Here is a 15,437-nt window from a genome sequence, read left to right on the forward strand (position 1 = left end):
CTGACTCTATATCCCCACTTGCAACGGGACCCGGGACAAGCCAGTGTCCTAAACGAGCAGCACTGATCGCTGATGAACACCAAGCCAATGCTGCCTGTGAACTTGGGAAAACACCCCTCCTGGAAAGGATGATAATCAAGCCATCGGACTGGATCAAAAAAAAAAAAAAAAAAAGAAAGAAAGAAAAAGAGGGGCACCTGGGTGGCTCAGTCGGTTGAGCGTCCGACTTTGGCTCAGGTCACGATCTCGAGAGTTCGAGCCCCGCGTCGGGCTCTGTGTCTCCGCCTCTTTCTGCCCCTCCCCCGCGCATGCTCTGTCTCTCCGTCTGTCAAAAATAAATAAAAACATTTTTAAACATTTCAAAAAAAGAAAAGAAAAAGAAAACAGTCCTAATGGATCAGAGCCATGCCTTTCATGTCAAGCGGCAGCCTTGGAGAAAGAAGACGAGTGTGAGAGGTCCAGAGTTAAACCCACCAGTTAAATCCACTGTTTTCCACCAGTTTGGAGAATGCATGGGGCTAAGGAGACCGTGAGGAGGAAATCACGTCCCACTCTGTGCCATTCTGGTGCAGGGGAAAGGACATCGCTGCTGCGTTAATAAAAGGACCATGTGAAGGCAGAGGCTTTGTGGGTGAAGCAGGCTGGTTAAAGATAGCACGTAAACACAGTTGGTGGAGAACCTCTGCATGGCACGTGTGTTTGTTCCGAAAACGCTACAGTAATAAGTCATGGAATTTATGAATAAAACCTCTTCCGTGTTTCGGCTCAAAAGGAATAAAGATTTATCACCGTCCTAACCAGGGAGCCAGTATTGACCCACTGGCCATTTGAGATTTTTAGCATTGTGGGCAAGAATATTTATTGCTTTTAATTACCATAAAGTAGCAAGGATCTTGTTTCCCATAGATTTTCATCCATTCCCCGATGCCGGTGTATAATTCTGGGTGCAAGGAGAGGGAAAGCGATGCCATAGCCGTGTTAAAGTAAAAATCCTCAGACGAGGATGCTAAATTAAAAGTGACCGAGGCTTCTTTTGAATCTCTCTCTACTTGCTTTTCAATCCCAGGAAATCCACACGGCCCGAGGGGTGGGGACACTGGGGTGAACTGGGCCCTCTGGCCGCGTGACCTGTGGCAACTCAGCGAACCTCCGTGACTCCCCCGACCCTCCACCGAAATAAGAGCAGGAACCCAAAGAGTTACAGGTGTGGTTTCCTGACCTACTGGAGGCCTTAAAGGCAAGGAAACAGCAGCAACCCTGGCTCTCCCTGGACCCGGCCATTGCCTATTTGGCCTCTGGAGAACTTCTTCATCTCCGCAAGCCTCAGTTTTACCGTTCATAAAATGGGGAGAACAATGCTTCCTTTGCAAGGTCATCATAATGATAAGAGGTGATAAAGGCTTGCAAAAAATCCCCAGCAGGGTTCTTAGTACCCATCATTCAGTAAGTGAGAATCATTTGTACAATCGGAGGTCTAGATGCCGCAGGCTATGTGTGCTCACCATCTCATTCACCCCCACCTCCTTGTCTCTCTCTCTCTCTCTCTCCACACACACACACATGCACGTACACACGCGCGCGCACACACACACACACACATATGCACACATGCAAAGGGGAGAAGAGAAAGATTCAGGCTCCGGGCCGATGGTGTTGGGCTGTCCTTTTTCCAAGAGTTCCTCGGCTGTGGGCTGTCAGCTACGATCTGTATGTCTGAATCCACCTACGGGTCTTCTGTGGCCGAAGGAAAGAACTTCTAGCAATTGCCGGTCATGTGCCAATAGCCGGGCACTCCACGCTACTGTGGGTAAGACAGGCTCTCTTCGCTCCGCGTTGCCAATGAGAAAACTGACTGCTGACCACACCAAATGGCTCCATGAAACAGAAGAACGCACTCTCAGGCTTAGGACGCACAGGGAGGGTCGTTAGACTCCACTTGAACACTTCCAGGAGCACTTGGTGGCACCTGCAATAGTGACCTTCTTTGTGTTCCACCCCTCCCCCCATTGTTTGACCTCGGCACGTTCCTAACTTCTTCAAGTCTTAGCTTTCTTATCTGCAAAATGGGAATCAACGTATCGATTTATGGGATAATTGTGAGGGCTCGCCAAAATAATCTGTACGAGGCTTAGTTACCAATGTCTAGCCCAGAGCGCATCGATGAATAGAGACTGTCATATGAGACCTCTGGATCGTTATTTTCCTTTCCTGCTGGCTAATTCTGGAGAGGAGATGCCCCCAAATGGGTTTGCCAGGAAGGAGAGAGCAAGGTGACTGATGCGTTTTACCTGCCGTTGGCCCACCGGTAAAGTAGTCACTGTAGACCGGGTTAATATTTCCTCACTTGAGAACATCTGGACTTCTCTCCTGCCTTAGGAGACTCATCAGGGTCATATTTTACTGAGTGTCTGCCTCCACCAAGTCTGATATATGCACTTTGTAAGTAGAGGAGAGAGGCTTTAGCTCTGTGAAAACGTGAGCGATGGAAATATCTCAGGGAATGGAAAGAACGCTGCCTGAAGTAGCGATGATCAAGGAAATACTTTCTAACAAATCCCCATATGGACTCACTGATGACCATCAGTGGTAAGTGTCTTAGGTTAAGCATCACTTAACGAAATGCAGGGATGTACTAGACGGCAGCAGTCATATCTAAGGGACGCAGAGATGGAGAGAAGAAGAACGGAGGGGACGAGGGTATGGGAAGTAAAAAAAGGAGAAGATGGAGAGGGCGAGGGGAGCAGGAAGAGAGAGGAAAATACAGAACACAGCGAGAAGGAAACAGCAAGAGGCGGGGTAATAAAGGAGGGCAGTAGGATCGAAGGGGGATGCGTCGAAAGTCGAGAAAGGCAAAGGGGGCACCAGGATTTGCTGCCAGACGGACCCCTGCCATAACCGGGCCTGCCGTTTGTCGGGGCCACCTTGGGTGATGAGTTCTGCAGCGGTTTCTCTGAGCAAGGGGCCCCCTCCCCTCTGTGCTTGGCTCACCTGCCTGCTCCCGCTGTCCCCGCTGGGAAAACAGCGATGATGCTCTCTGCAGGCTGGAACGGACGAGCGATGCTTCTTCCTTCCTCACCTAAGCACTCGCCCCTGGAAACCCTGCTCCTGGCTCTCGCCTTTCAGTTCTTTGCTAAGGAAGCAAATGATAAAGGAGAAGACGAGTTGAGATTCTTTTTATATTTTTACTGAAAATGGCCACAGACGGGCCACTTTTCCAAGTCAATGGCTCTCTTGCGGGGCCTCACAAGCCCTCCGCCTCAGCGATCAGTGCCACTGGACGCTGCCTTCTTTATCTCAGAGACTCCTTCAGAGCTCGGCGTGGTGCCTTTTGTGCAAGGGTGACAAACAGGAATGGGGCCACTTGCCTGGCACCCTTTCGGCCTACGTAGAGACAGAGAACGCGCTGGTACGTTTTATAGAGCTTTGGCTGGGGTAGACCTGAGCAAGCATTTCACACAATGAAAGATGAGACACAGAGCTTCCCAGAGGCAAAGTCACAGGGTTGGTTGGGGGCAGAGCCTACGTGTCCCCCTCCCCCCTCCCCCCTTACCCCAGCCTGGGGCTCTTTTTCTCTGGCACGCCCCTGCCGGTCAGGCTGTGTCACCAAGGAAAGCAAAACTTCCTTCCCTTAGTGCAGTTATATGTCACCTATAAGTTGGGTATTTTTCCTGGGAGTTAAACAGCTTTTACGTTTTTATGTTTTATTTATTTTTTTCAGCGTTTTTTCAAATGAATTTAATAATGCCTACACGCAGCATCTCTTCCTCCAGACGCTATTACTCAGAAAGCTTCCCCAAGAACTGGCTGATGAATCCTGGAGAGTCCTTAGCACAAGGCAGGGGCTCAACAATGTGCCATTATGACCCTGCACAACCTGCTCCCTCCCGCCTCATTCCGCACAGAGGCTCTGTATTTCCACCGCACCCTAGATGCCCAGGCAAGTTGGTTTCTGGCGGAGGACGTGCATTCTCGCGCTCGATAACTGCCCATCTGCCATGTCCCCCTGCAGAGCACAAACCCACCCGCTTCTCCGTCCCAAAACGATCAGCGCTGATTCATGCCTTTGCCTCATCGCTCCTTTAATCCCATTTCCCCTTCAGGGGGATAAGTCTCCTGCCAGATAACCGCCTTTGTAAAAGCTGTGATATTTGTGATTTTTTTCACTTTTATGTTTCGGCAAGTTGGGCCGTCTCCTTTAAAGAAACATAAAGCGTCAGCATCTCTGCTTGATCGCGAGGCCGGGCCGGGCACCAAAAATAGGCACGGAATCCGCTGAAGTTCTGCTTTTCCGGGGGCGAACGCAGAGAGACGCTTCTCGGGGGTTCTCGGGACCTCCGAGCATCAGCAGGGCTGTTGGGTCCGGAGGACGTCAAGAGACTGGGCGTTTAGATCGGGTCAGGTCTCTTATTCGGCGTTTGACCTTGGAGAGAAGGAGGGACCTTCCTGAAGATCCTCAGTTTGCTCACCTACAAAATAAGGAAGTCGGGCACTTTTCGCTCCTGAAAGTTATTACCTCTATCACTGAAATCCTGTCAGAGCCCAAAGGAATTCATTTTAATGATTAAATTCCAGGCACCGTGTAGCCCTGGGGGAGATAATTGGGGAACATGGCTGTGCCTTTTAAATCAATCCATATGGTGACCCCCAACTCTGCCTAATTGTCAAGAAAGGCCCTTCAACCAGTCTTCAAATAGACTGAATTATAAATTAGACATGCCCGTATCCAGAGGTACATTATTAGGTAGAGATGTTTTATAGACCGTAATTGCACATGGACAATGCAGTGACAGCCAGCCGACCTGCCAATTCCATAACCCAAACCCTTTATTACCTGGCAAGAATGCATTTGCCCTGTCTACACTCTGCTTTTATACAAAAATGAAAAGAAAAAAGAAAAAAAAAAAAAAGGTTACAAGTCAACAAGCTGATAACCTGGCTTTATCTTGAGAAAATAGATTCCGTGATATGCCCTGGGGTCAGTGTGGATTTAAGTCAATTCCGCACACCTTCTGTAGCCACTTCTGTAGACCAGCCGTGCTATAGACTTAAAAAAAAAAAAAACCCACAAAATTCTAGAGTGTTTGTCTGAACAATGCTAACAAGGATGAAGCCTTCACAATTGCATTAAAAATGATACAACATCTCACATGCATTCACCTTTGGGACGCTTGCAACGGCTCCCTGAAGTAGGAAAATTGTCATTGTCTCCAGCATACAGATCAGAAGACAAAATTCACAGAAAAATAATCACTAGAGTTAAGTTGCTCGGCATTTCGCCCCTGCAATTTTGTCTCGTCACCGTGACGCTCACGTGAAGTGAGCATTTTTATCTCCATTTCACAGATGAGATTACCGAGCCTCAAAGCAGTTAAGGACTCAGGCACATTTAGCCCAGGATCATGTGACTCTACAAATCCATGTTCCTAACTTCTTTCTCACCTGTCTGGTGCTTGTCCAAGGTGTCATATCCGGAGACACGACCGAGCCACAGACGGAGCCCCGTCCCTCGGCCTCACCCTACCCTTAAATACTTCACCCTCTCTCTCTCTTACGTCTTCTACGCCACGTCCTGGAAGATGGGCAAGAATCCTATGGCACGCTTTGTGCTTCTCTATTAACCAGAACTTTGTATTTCCTGGCTGTTCCTGATAACAGAGAATTTACTTTTAATTTTGCACAAGCCAATCAAAGCAAAAGAAAAGTGGACGCCAATTATTTTCAGTACATTGCGCGTCTGCCTCCGGGTCTGTTGTGGTTGTAGATGTGCAGAATGACTTGGGAAAAGGCTGGGGCAAAAGTCATTAACATGTTCAGTTTTCAAAGGGAAACCTACTGAGACTTCTGGGAGACTGGAACAGGTCGGGGCTCTTACAGCCTTTCACTAGAACCATGTCCTTCCCGCTCTTCTACTAGTCTCCATCCCTGTCGCCATGTTCCTTTTCCACACCCCCGCCCTCCCTCTCGTGAACCATGGAAGAGCCCTTCGAACCCGCTTTCTCCTACCAGCTGTTTGTCTGTCCATTTCATTACTTGCACTGCAACCAGAGGGTTCTTTTCGAAACACAGATATGATTATGTCTCTCGCCTGCATAGGGGAGGAAAACTTCTTTTCTCCCCTTCTAGGTTCTTTGGCTGGTCCGATAATTAAATTGCCATAAGACAGATTCATGGGAGAAAAATGTTCTTTCATATTTATTGTGAGCCCATAAAACTACGACGCTCAAAGACGGGAGGGAGGCAGGCAGCTTTCTTATCTTTTAGACAGGAAGCAATGAATTTGTGAGGAATTGACAAGACAAGGTGCTTTGGGCGTGGGGATGTTAATTAGCGAAGAAATAACAAAGTGTTTTGGGTTGTTTTTTTTTTTTTGCTTTTGGTTTTTTGGTTTTTTTTTTTTTTTTTTTTAGGTAGCCTTCTCTGACCTGAACCCTTTGTGTCTGGTGCCTTCTCCCCTCCTAGGACACGACAGTACCTTTCACATGCAAGAGATATTTCCTGCTTTCAGGGGGACAGAGTAGAGCCGAGTGTCTTTCTGGCACCGGCTGTTTCCTTCCTAACTTTATTTTATTTATTTTATTTTTTTAAATGTTTGTTTATTCTTGAGAGAGAAAGGGGGGGAGGGGCAGAGCGAGAGAGAACAGAGGATCTGAAGCAGGCTCCTAGCTGACCACAGCGAGTCTGAGGCGGGGCTTGAACTCACGAACCGGGAGATCATGACCTGAGCCAAAGTAGAAAGCTCAATCGACTGAGCCCTCAGGCGCCCCTCATTACTAAATTTAATTCAAAATAATCAATATGCCAAAGTGGCATATTCTGAGGTGGCTTATTTTGTTCCCCATCACCTGCTTGGTTCCTCCAGCCTCCCTCTTGCTGGCCCAAATCCTCTACTGGACTGACCTATGGGGCCATGTGTCTTTGGTCCCACCTCCTTTTCTCTTACTGCCTTTCCTTCACTTTCTTTCTTCCACCTCCTGGATTTTCCATGTAAAAAGTTCCTTTCTGAAGGCACCTGGGTGGCTCAGTCGGTTAAGCGTCCGACTTCGCCTCAGGTCATGATCTCATGGTTCGTGAGTTCGAGCCCCGCATCAGGCTCTGTGCTGACAGCTCAGAGCCTGGAGCCTGCCTTGGATTCTGTGTCTTCCTCTCTCTCTCTCTCTGCTCCTCCCCTACTCGTGCTCTGTCTCTCTCTCTCAAAAATAAATAAACATTAAAAAAATAAATAGCGTTCCTTTCTGTCCTGGTGCCTATGCGTGACCCTCCCTCCCCGTGGAGTCTTTAGATCATTCTGTTTCCACTAACCCTTCCCACACCCCCACACATGCATCCAAACACTCAGCCACACTTAGGAACCTCTCCACCCCAAATTACACATGCCCTTCTGAGGGAAGCATTCCCCAATCTCCATGTGAGGTCAGGCCACGGTGGTCCATGTTCTTCACTAGACCACAGGCTGTAGGGGGACGAGAGGTCACATCTGTCTTCCTGAGCTGTGTCTCCTTCCTGCCTGGCTTGGGGTCTCATACACACTGGGTGTTTGATGATGCTGATGCTGTGTTGACTTGTTGGTGGAATAAACAAATATTCAGGCTTATCCAGCTCTACTCTGGCCTTGGTTAGTTCCATCCCAGAACACAGAGATCATCTGAGCTTTCTCCTTCTCCTCTAAACATAACTTCTCCTCTTCCGATATTACACATTCAATTCCAAGATCCTGGCAGTTTGACGCGGCCACCAATGCAAAGATATGATCAATTGTACGATTTTAGCCATTTAATTTTCTTCTGTCTTCTCGCTCCCCCGATTCTCTACGCAGTCCTGATTAATATAACGCATCTGGCCTGTAAAGGAGAAAAAGTGCATAATTTTAAAAGTAGCCCTCTTAAGAAGAACCTATCAGTTTAATTTATACTTAGATAGGGAGTAAACCAGGATAGGTCATGCTTACAGAAAAACGCGACAGTTTAAAGTGCTGCGAACATTTACAGAAACCTCTAAAAGACCAAATATTCCCTGACCAAATAGTTGTTTTTCCTTTTCTGTTTTTTTTTCCTTCTTCTTTCCTTTGCAACGAAAAATGTTTTCAAAACATTTTTTACCTTCCTAACAGCCAAAAGGTTGTTAAGCAGCTTCACACATTTTTCCCTCTGGGGTGTTCATCTCCACCAAAGTTAATGGACGGAAAATTAATGTTTCTCTCCAAATGTTTCCACAATCACAAAGCAAATAGTTGATTCTGCCAAGATGAGAGTGTAAATCTGCCCTCAGGAAAAGGCTTCCGTCACTATTACCCACATCATTTAGCCGAAATCCAGAGACTGGCCTAATTATTATGATAATTAAGGAAATGTGGATTTAGGGACCTAAAGGACCGTCCATATATAACTGACCACACCAGACCATCAACTGCCCACTCTACTGTTGTTTTCATGCTAGGTAGACTGAGTTTTCCTTGCATATGACACAATTTGGTTTTTTAAGTGATGCTTTCCAAATATTGTGACTCAAAGTCAACACAAGGTGAAATCTTTTCTAGGAGAGTAAAATGATTTAATTATGAATCACTTTCCAAGAAATAGATTGAGGCTAAAGCCCACATGTCCACAGAGTGGATGGACTGTTACCAACTTATGCATCAGGGTCCCATTTAAGCTTCTGTTTTCAAGGATCATCATTTAATTGGTTTTGATCACAAACAGGAGAATATCAACATGTCTCTTAAGGAAAATGCAAGGCAGGGGGAGCCTGACCTTTGTAAATAGATCCCGGTTTAATAAACCTGTAGCAAAGCCACGCTCACAAAATGCGGTAACGATAAATCAAGTGTAATAAGAATTTCTGCTGGAGGATTATTTTTGGTCTTGCTGACCTTCCACCAAATACCACCAAAGAACAATAAGGAAGAAAATAACTAATAAAAACAAAAATTTAATGGAGCGTACTGAGGGCCAGATGCTGTTCCAAATTGGTTTCCTTGAATTAACCTATCCTCACCAGAACCCGCAGAAGTAGGTTGCCGTTATCACTTCCAGGTCACAGCTGATGAAACGGAAGCACAGAGGTTAAATGACTCGACCAAGGCCACGTGGCTAATTAGTGGCAGATTTGGGATCAAAGCTTCAAAGGCTACCCTTTGAACCTATCTTTCAACCATGAGGCTATACTGTTAAGCGAGCTCCAAGGAAGCAAAATATTTACTAGCTCTTGTTGGAGGAGTTGCCTTGAAGTCTGGCTTCCTTCCCTGGGACAGTTCTAGGCCCTAGAAAGAGCCAGAAGCCACGGTGCTCTTTATCTGCAGTCTACCAGGATCTCAGCACGCAATTTCCTGCCCCCTCTGAGCAAGTCTGAATTGCCTCAGCCCAGCCCTGAGTTAACGCATCCCCTAAACAGGACGTACTTCCCAAACCAAAATAAGGCACCCCAGAGAGACAGAAAAGGCCTATCCAGAGACCTTTGGACTGTGGGATATCCAGCTGAAACTCTCTCTTGAGGAATGAACTCCACTGCCGCTCTCCTCAGGTCAGGATAGCCCTGGCTCTCACTGTTCATGCGTATGCAAAGATCCTTCTCTTCCCAGCTCATTGTGTTAGGCTTCTTCTGTTGAATAGGCTTGGTCCACCACCCCAGAGTGAGACACAACCCCCAGCGAGTAAGACACAACCCCCAGTGAGCGATAAAATGTGGTAGGGGGGAAACATGTCTGCTTTCCCTTCTGGGGAATGAAAGCTAGGTAAGTAATGAATTGTTTTTGTTAGCAAGGGCAGTCTTATTAAGGAGTCACATGAAAAGGACTTGACATTTTGTTTGGATGTGAGAGAAGGAGGTAAAGAAGAATTTTTAGGCACTAAAGTAAGTGCATTCAAAGGGGGAACGCACCAATAAGAAAGTGAGAAACGGGGGCTCCTGGGTAGCTCAGTCGGTGGTCCAGCTCTTCATTTTAGCTCTGGTCACAATCTCACGGGTTCACGTGATCAAGCCCCGAGTTGGGGTCCATGCTGACAGTGCGGAGCCTGCTTGGAATTCTCTCTCTCTCTCCCTCTCTCTCTGTCCCTCCCCACTCTATCATGTGCTCTCCCTAAACAAACAAACAAACAAATATTTTAAAAAGTGGGAAACAGACACAAGATGTGCAGATTTCTAAGGAATTATGATAAATTTCAGTTTTGCATTCTCAGCCACACCCAACCGGAAGGGAACCAGTAGGTGGCTGGAAATGGGACAATGGCATTTAAGAGGAAGGTCAGAGGTAGAAAAGATTTCAGGGTCACCAGTATAGTGATGCTGATCGAAGCCATGAAAATGAAAATGATTTCCTAAGAAAAGAATGCCTAGAATAAGAAAAATAATGAGGGACACCTGGGTGGCTCAGTCGGCGAGGCGTCTGACTTCAGCTCAGGTTACGATCTCACGGCTGACGGGTTCGAGCTCCGCGTCTGGCTCTTTGCTGTCAGTGCAGAGCCTGCTTTGCTCCTGTCTCCCTCTCTCTCTGCCTCTCCCAGCTCGTGACTTCCCTCTGTCTCAAAAATAAATAAAAACGTCAAAAATTTTTTTAAAAAAATAAAGACGAGTAATGACAATGGCTTGCTTTGGAAAAGGCAAATACATTTAAGAGGCAAAAATAAGTAAAAAGGAATTGAAGGAGAGGAAGAGGTAATGGGAAAGGCTGCAGACTAACTGGTCCATTATGGAGAGAAGAGTCCAAGGGAAAACAATCCTGCAGTAAGGGATATACTTATTAGTGTCCTACTCTCAGAGAGGTCACAAAATGTGAAGACAGGGAATGGTTTTTGAGGTTGCAGTTGGGTGACCCTTGAAGGGGTTTTTCCAGAGTTCAATGGTGCCACGTATCAATCCAGATTTCTGGAGAATCACACGATAAAATACGTTTAAAACATCGTATAAAAAACCGCTAATTGGTGAGCACAGGTATGAGGAGACGGCCATGCAGTGGACTTCAAACACCAGCCAAACTTCTTTTGGAAAAGGATAGCTTTGCATTCAGTTTCAGACATTCCTGATGGAAGGCCAGCTGCTGTCCATGGTGCTAAAAGAGTCATCTGGCATTAGAATATTGCAGCGATATGACCAGTATAGTTGGAGTGAATTAGGTGTTTCATTACCCGCCTCTATTTGGGGGATTTATTTTTCACCGAGATGAGATTTTTCATATATATTTCCCATCTGGAAGGTTTTTTTTTTTAAAACTCCCCAATGGTTAACACTAGAATGCAATTGCTTTTTTTTTCTTTCTTTTTCTTTCTCTCTTCCTTTTTTAAAAAGAAATCCCTTGAAACATGAGTATAAGACATAGAGGTGAGGGAAAAACAGAAAGTGCAAGGCATGTTGAAAAGGTTATAAATTCTTCCTTTTTTCAAAATACCTGAAACCACAAAGTCTCCACTTGGTTCTACCCCTCCCATGGCACTCTCAAATTAAAGAAAAATTTTTAATAATAAATAAATACCGCAGCAACAACAAGACTTAAACTGTACGGAATTCAAGCATCGCAATGATGCTCACAATTAAAAATTAAAGTGGAAGAAATAGAATATGATTGTTGTGAATAATCATAAAGCATTAAAATGGTTGCCCATGGAGTCACGGTCTTATTTCTTGCGTGTTCCTTTGCAAAACACATTTGTGAGTCACTAGAAAAATAAGGAATAGATAGCAATAAGTAATCCCTGTAACATTCCTGATGAAGTCAACATCACTGCTCCGCAAGGTCACATTGGTAGGATCTACTGGGGAGAGTTGCCAATGAACTTGTGGGTTTGTGGTTGGGTAAATCACCAAAGCATTTTTTTTCTCATTCAAAAATGATTGGAAGACCAAATTAAATAAGAAACAAAAGATCCAACTGTCATCATGAAATCATTAACAAAAATGTGATCAGTATGCCCACGACGTGTCTATAATGGGAGATAGAGGATAAAGGCTCTACTCATATCAAAGGGTGTATCATGAACGTTTGATCAGAGAAGCAGAATATGTAGTGTAGAGACTGGACTTTCAATCTTGGGAGTTGGTGAAACAGCCGATGTGAGGGTTCTGCTTCTGTGTCTGCTGATGCGGCCTGAAGTCAGCAGGGCGGTCAGTGGGGAAGTGAAGACAATCCTAAAGCAGCAGAAGCAAGAGCAAGCATAAACCCATGAGGACGGCGGGAGCCCTCCAGGAGAGACTGAGAACCGTGTGACTCTCTCACCGCCTTCAGTCTTCAGCTTTGGTGGTGGGGCTGGCCAGAGGGAGAAGCTGCATTCTTGGTGTCAGTTAGACGTCTGCTCCAGGAGTGGGGGAAGCTGAAGAAGATTCACGAAAGCTGGAGGAGCTCGTGGACCTGGCTGCGACCCCACGCTGACCAGGTGAGCCAGCACACAGGCACAGTGTGCGAGAGCGGTGTACTGGTCAGTGTTCTCTGACCCGTGCGAGTATGGAGGCCAGCCTTCCCAAGGTCTCTCTTCCACCAGCTGGAGACCCGGGAGATACGATGATAACAGTTGCCGTCTGAATGCCAACAGACTTGAGACCCGGGAAAAGCCGATGCTTCAGCTTGAGCCTGAAAGAGGACAAACCCATTATCCCAGCTTGAAGGCCGTTGGGCAGGAGGAGTTTCCTCTTACTCAGAGGAGGGCCAATCTTTTTGTTCTATGTATGCCTTCAACTGATTAGATGAGGCCCACCCATGTTAGGGAGGACCTTCTGCTTTCCCCAGTGTACTGATCCAAATGTTGATCTCATCCAGGAACACCTTCACAAACACACCTGGAATCACGTGTGACCAAAGGTCAGGGTGGCCCAATCAAGTTGGCACACTGTAAGATCGGGGCGCCTGGGTGGCTTCGTTGGTTGAACATCTGGCTCTTGACTTCGGCTCAGGCTATGATCTCAGGGTCATGGGATCGAGTCCCGCATTGGGCTTTACACTGAGCATGGAGCCTGCTTAAGATTCTCTCTCTCCCTGCCCCCCACCCCTCCCCCTCCTAAAAAAATGGCAAGGTCACCTTGGACCTTGTAATGATCTTCCAAATGTAAAAAGACCCTGGATACTTCTTCAACTCTGCCTCCCAAATCGTGTGATACGTGTCTTCTGGCTATTCATTCTGAAGCAGCCAGTGAAGGGAATTCCGGGAAACGTAGTTGTCGGTAAACTTGGCATAATGCGAACCCATCCTCAAAGCCTTTATCAAAACTGGTAGTGCTGACAAAGGATCAGAGGGGATCAGAAGGGGACATCTTCATCTTCCATCGGGAGAAGGGACGAGAATGGCATTATGTGGCAGTAGGCTCGAATAACACAATATGGCAGAAACAAAACCGCGAGTGGAGTGGTCGAGTCAGAGAGATCAGAGGTAGGAAGTGCCCCATCACTGAGAAGTATCCAAGCAGAGAAAGCATAATTTCTGTTCACAACTGTTTCGAGGTCATTTTTAACTTGCGTGGATGCATTCGAGCTAAACGACGGCTGGGATGATTTCTCAAAGAGCTGGTGGCTCCCGTTCTTAAGGAAATTCCACAGCTCATAAAAAGATACAACTATTCCGCTGAAAACGAACACGACGTGTGATAGAATCATTCAAGGGACTGGGGTGTGGGGGAAATAAAGGAAAAAGGAAGTACCACGGAAGGCAATAAAGTTTGAGAGATGTGTGTGAGAAGGAGTCGTTTCGGGGACCCCACCTCGACCATCAGAGTGGAACCTTGCTGGGAAGATACTCTGAAACGCAAATTCATCCTCCAGCTTAGGTGCCGTTAACGCTGTAAGGATGCAACCCGTAGGCATTAACGTGGTCTCCGTGGCCCTGATGGATATGATCTCCTCACCACTAACCTCAGCTTGTGCCGTTCTCTACCCAGTGCCCGCCGTGATTGCCTTTCCCTTCTTTCTTGAAGCTGTCAGACTCCCTCCCGCCGTAGAGTGCTTCTATGTGCTACGGTGATGGCCCGCCATGCTCTTGATCCGTTCTTGACCTGCGTGAATCTATTCATGCCTCAACCTCAGGTTCAATATTATTTCCCAGGGAGGCTGTGCCTGTAATGCTCTCTCCCCACCTCTGAACGAGCCTGGTCCCTCAGTTACACACACTCTTATCGCCCCCTCTACCTCTCTGTCGTCACACTGAGCAGAACTGTAATCCCATGGTTATCACTGAGATCGATAGTTTGTTTCGGACCCTACCACTAAACGATAAGCTAAGTGAGTCTGTGTGGTGTGTCCGCCCCTTTGCGTGGCCATTGTTGGGTTGTTAGGTATTGTCTGAATGGAGCAAACGAAGGAAACAGATGGGCTTTTCGAATTGCTGGATCTTGGGTTCTGTATCTTTGTAGATGAATCATTTAACTCACCGGGCAAGGTGACAATCAGTTTCTGCTGCTGAAAAGCATCATTATCCAGCCCTGTTGTCAGCCCTGTCCCTATTGAAGCCAAAGCAGTTTTTATTTTGGATTTGCTCAACATGGCCCGAGCGTCTGCAGCATCAGAAGGAGCTGAGCACATCCCTCGGCATTTTATCTCTTCCTTGGGTGGCTCGGGAACAGTCCAACGTTTTCCTGATCCTGGATGAACATTACTTTTTGCAAACATCTGCTCCGAGTCCAAATTCCTAGGGAAACAGTATTTAGGACAGCATTGTGTCTCTATTTCTGTGTTTACCTCATTTCCTCTCTGAAGACCCTTTCCCTTGAGTTCCCGTGTAGCTAAGAACATTCTGCACATCCTCACCTGGGAGTTGGTCGCAAAAGGAGTCCGGGGACGAGGCCTCCTGTCTGGAGTATTGAGAGTTTGGCCTCATCCCAAATATGTACGCCTTCTCTGGGAGGGAAAGGAGGTGCATTCTGGATCTCTCTGGTGTAATCTGAAGAAAGAGAGTCAGGAAGTAAATCGAGCAATTAGTTGGTGAATAGAAATGTCTGTTTAGGTTTTTCAGTCTCTAATTCCTCTTTCAGCCGAAGACAGATATAATATGGACAAAGAGCCAGGCAGGGTGTTTTGGACTCTGCGTGGAGAAGCCGGGGAAGGGTTTGCAAACAAGATGTCATGAAGATAGCTCTTGAAAGATAAGGAGGGTTTTGTCAGGTGGCGAAGGGGCAAAGGTATTCCCTTCAGAGGAAACAAAACAGGGTAAGAAGGGGACACTGGGTGTGGGCAGGATGGACAGGGTGAGGTAAGGGGGATAGACAAAGCAGTGAGAGGTAAGATATGCGTTTCTTTCTGTGATTCCTGCACTGGGGGCCGTGAGGACCGTCTCCAGCCACTGACGTAGTCACAGACCTTGTGAATTTTGTTCACCTGTAAACAGCCTCAGAAGGGAGATGCGGTCTGAGATCCTCAGGGCCTCCCTTTTCTGTCTCTGCTGCGTAAACGCAGAGTGCCCGGCTTTGGAACATCACTCTTGCTCGGCCCTCACCTCTGAGTTTAACTCATTCTCTGATTACTCAGAATC

This window comes from Acinonyx jubatus, chromosome D4, assembly GCF_027475565.1.
Source record: "Acinonyx jubatus isolate Ajub_Pintada_27869175 chromosome D4, VMU_Ajub_asm_v1.0, whole genome shotgun sequence".
Classification (NCBI taxonomy): Eukaryota; Metazoa; Chordata; class Mammalia; order Carnivora; family Felidae; genus Acinonyx; species Acinonyx jubatus.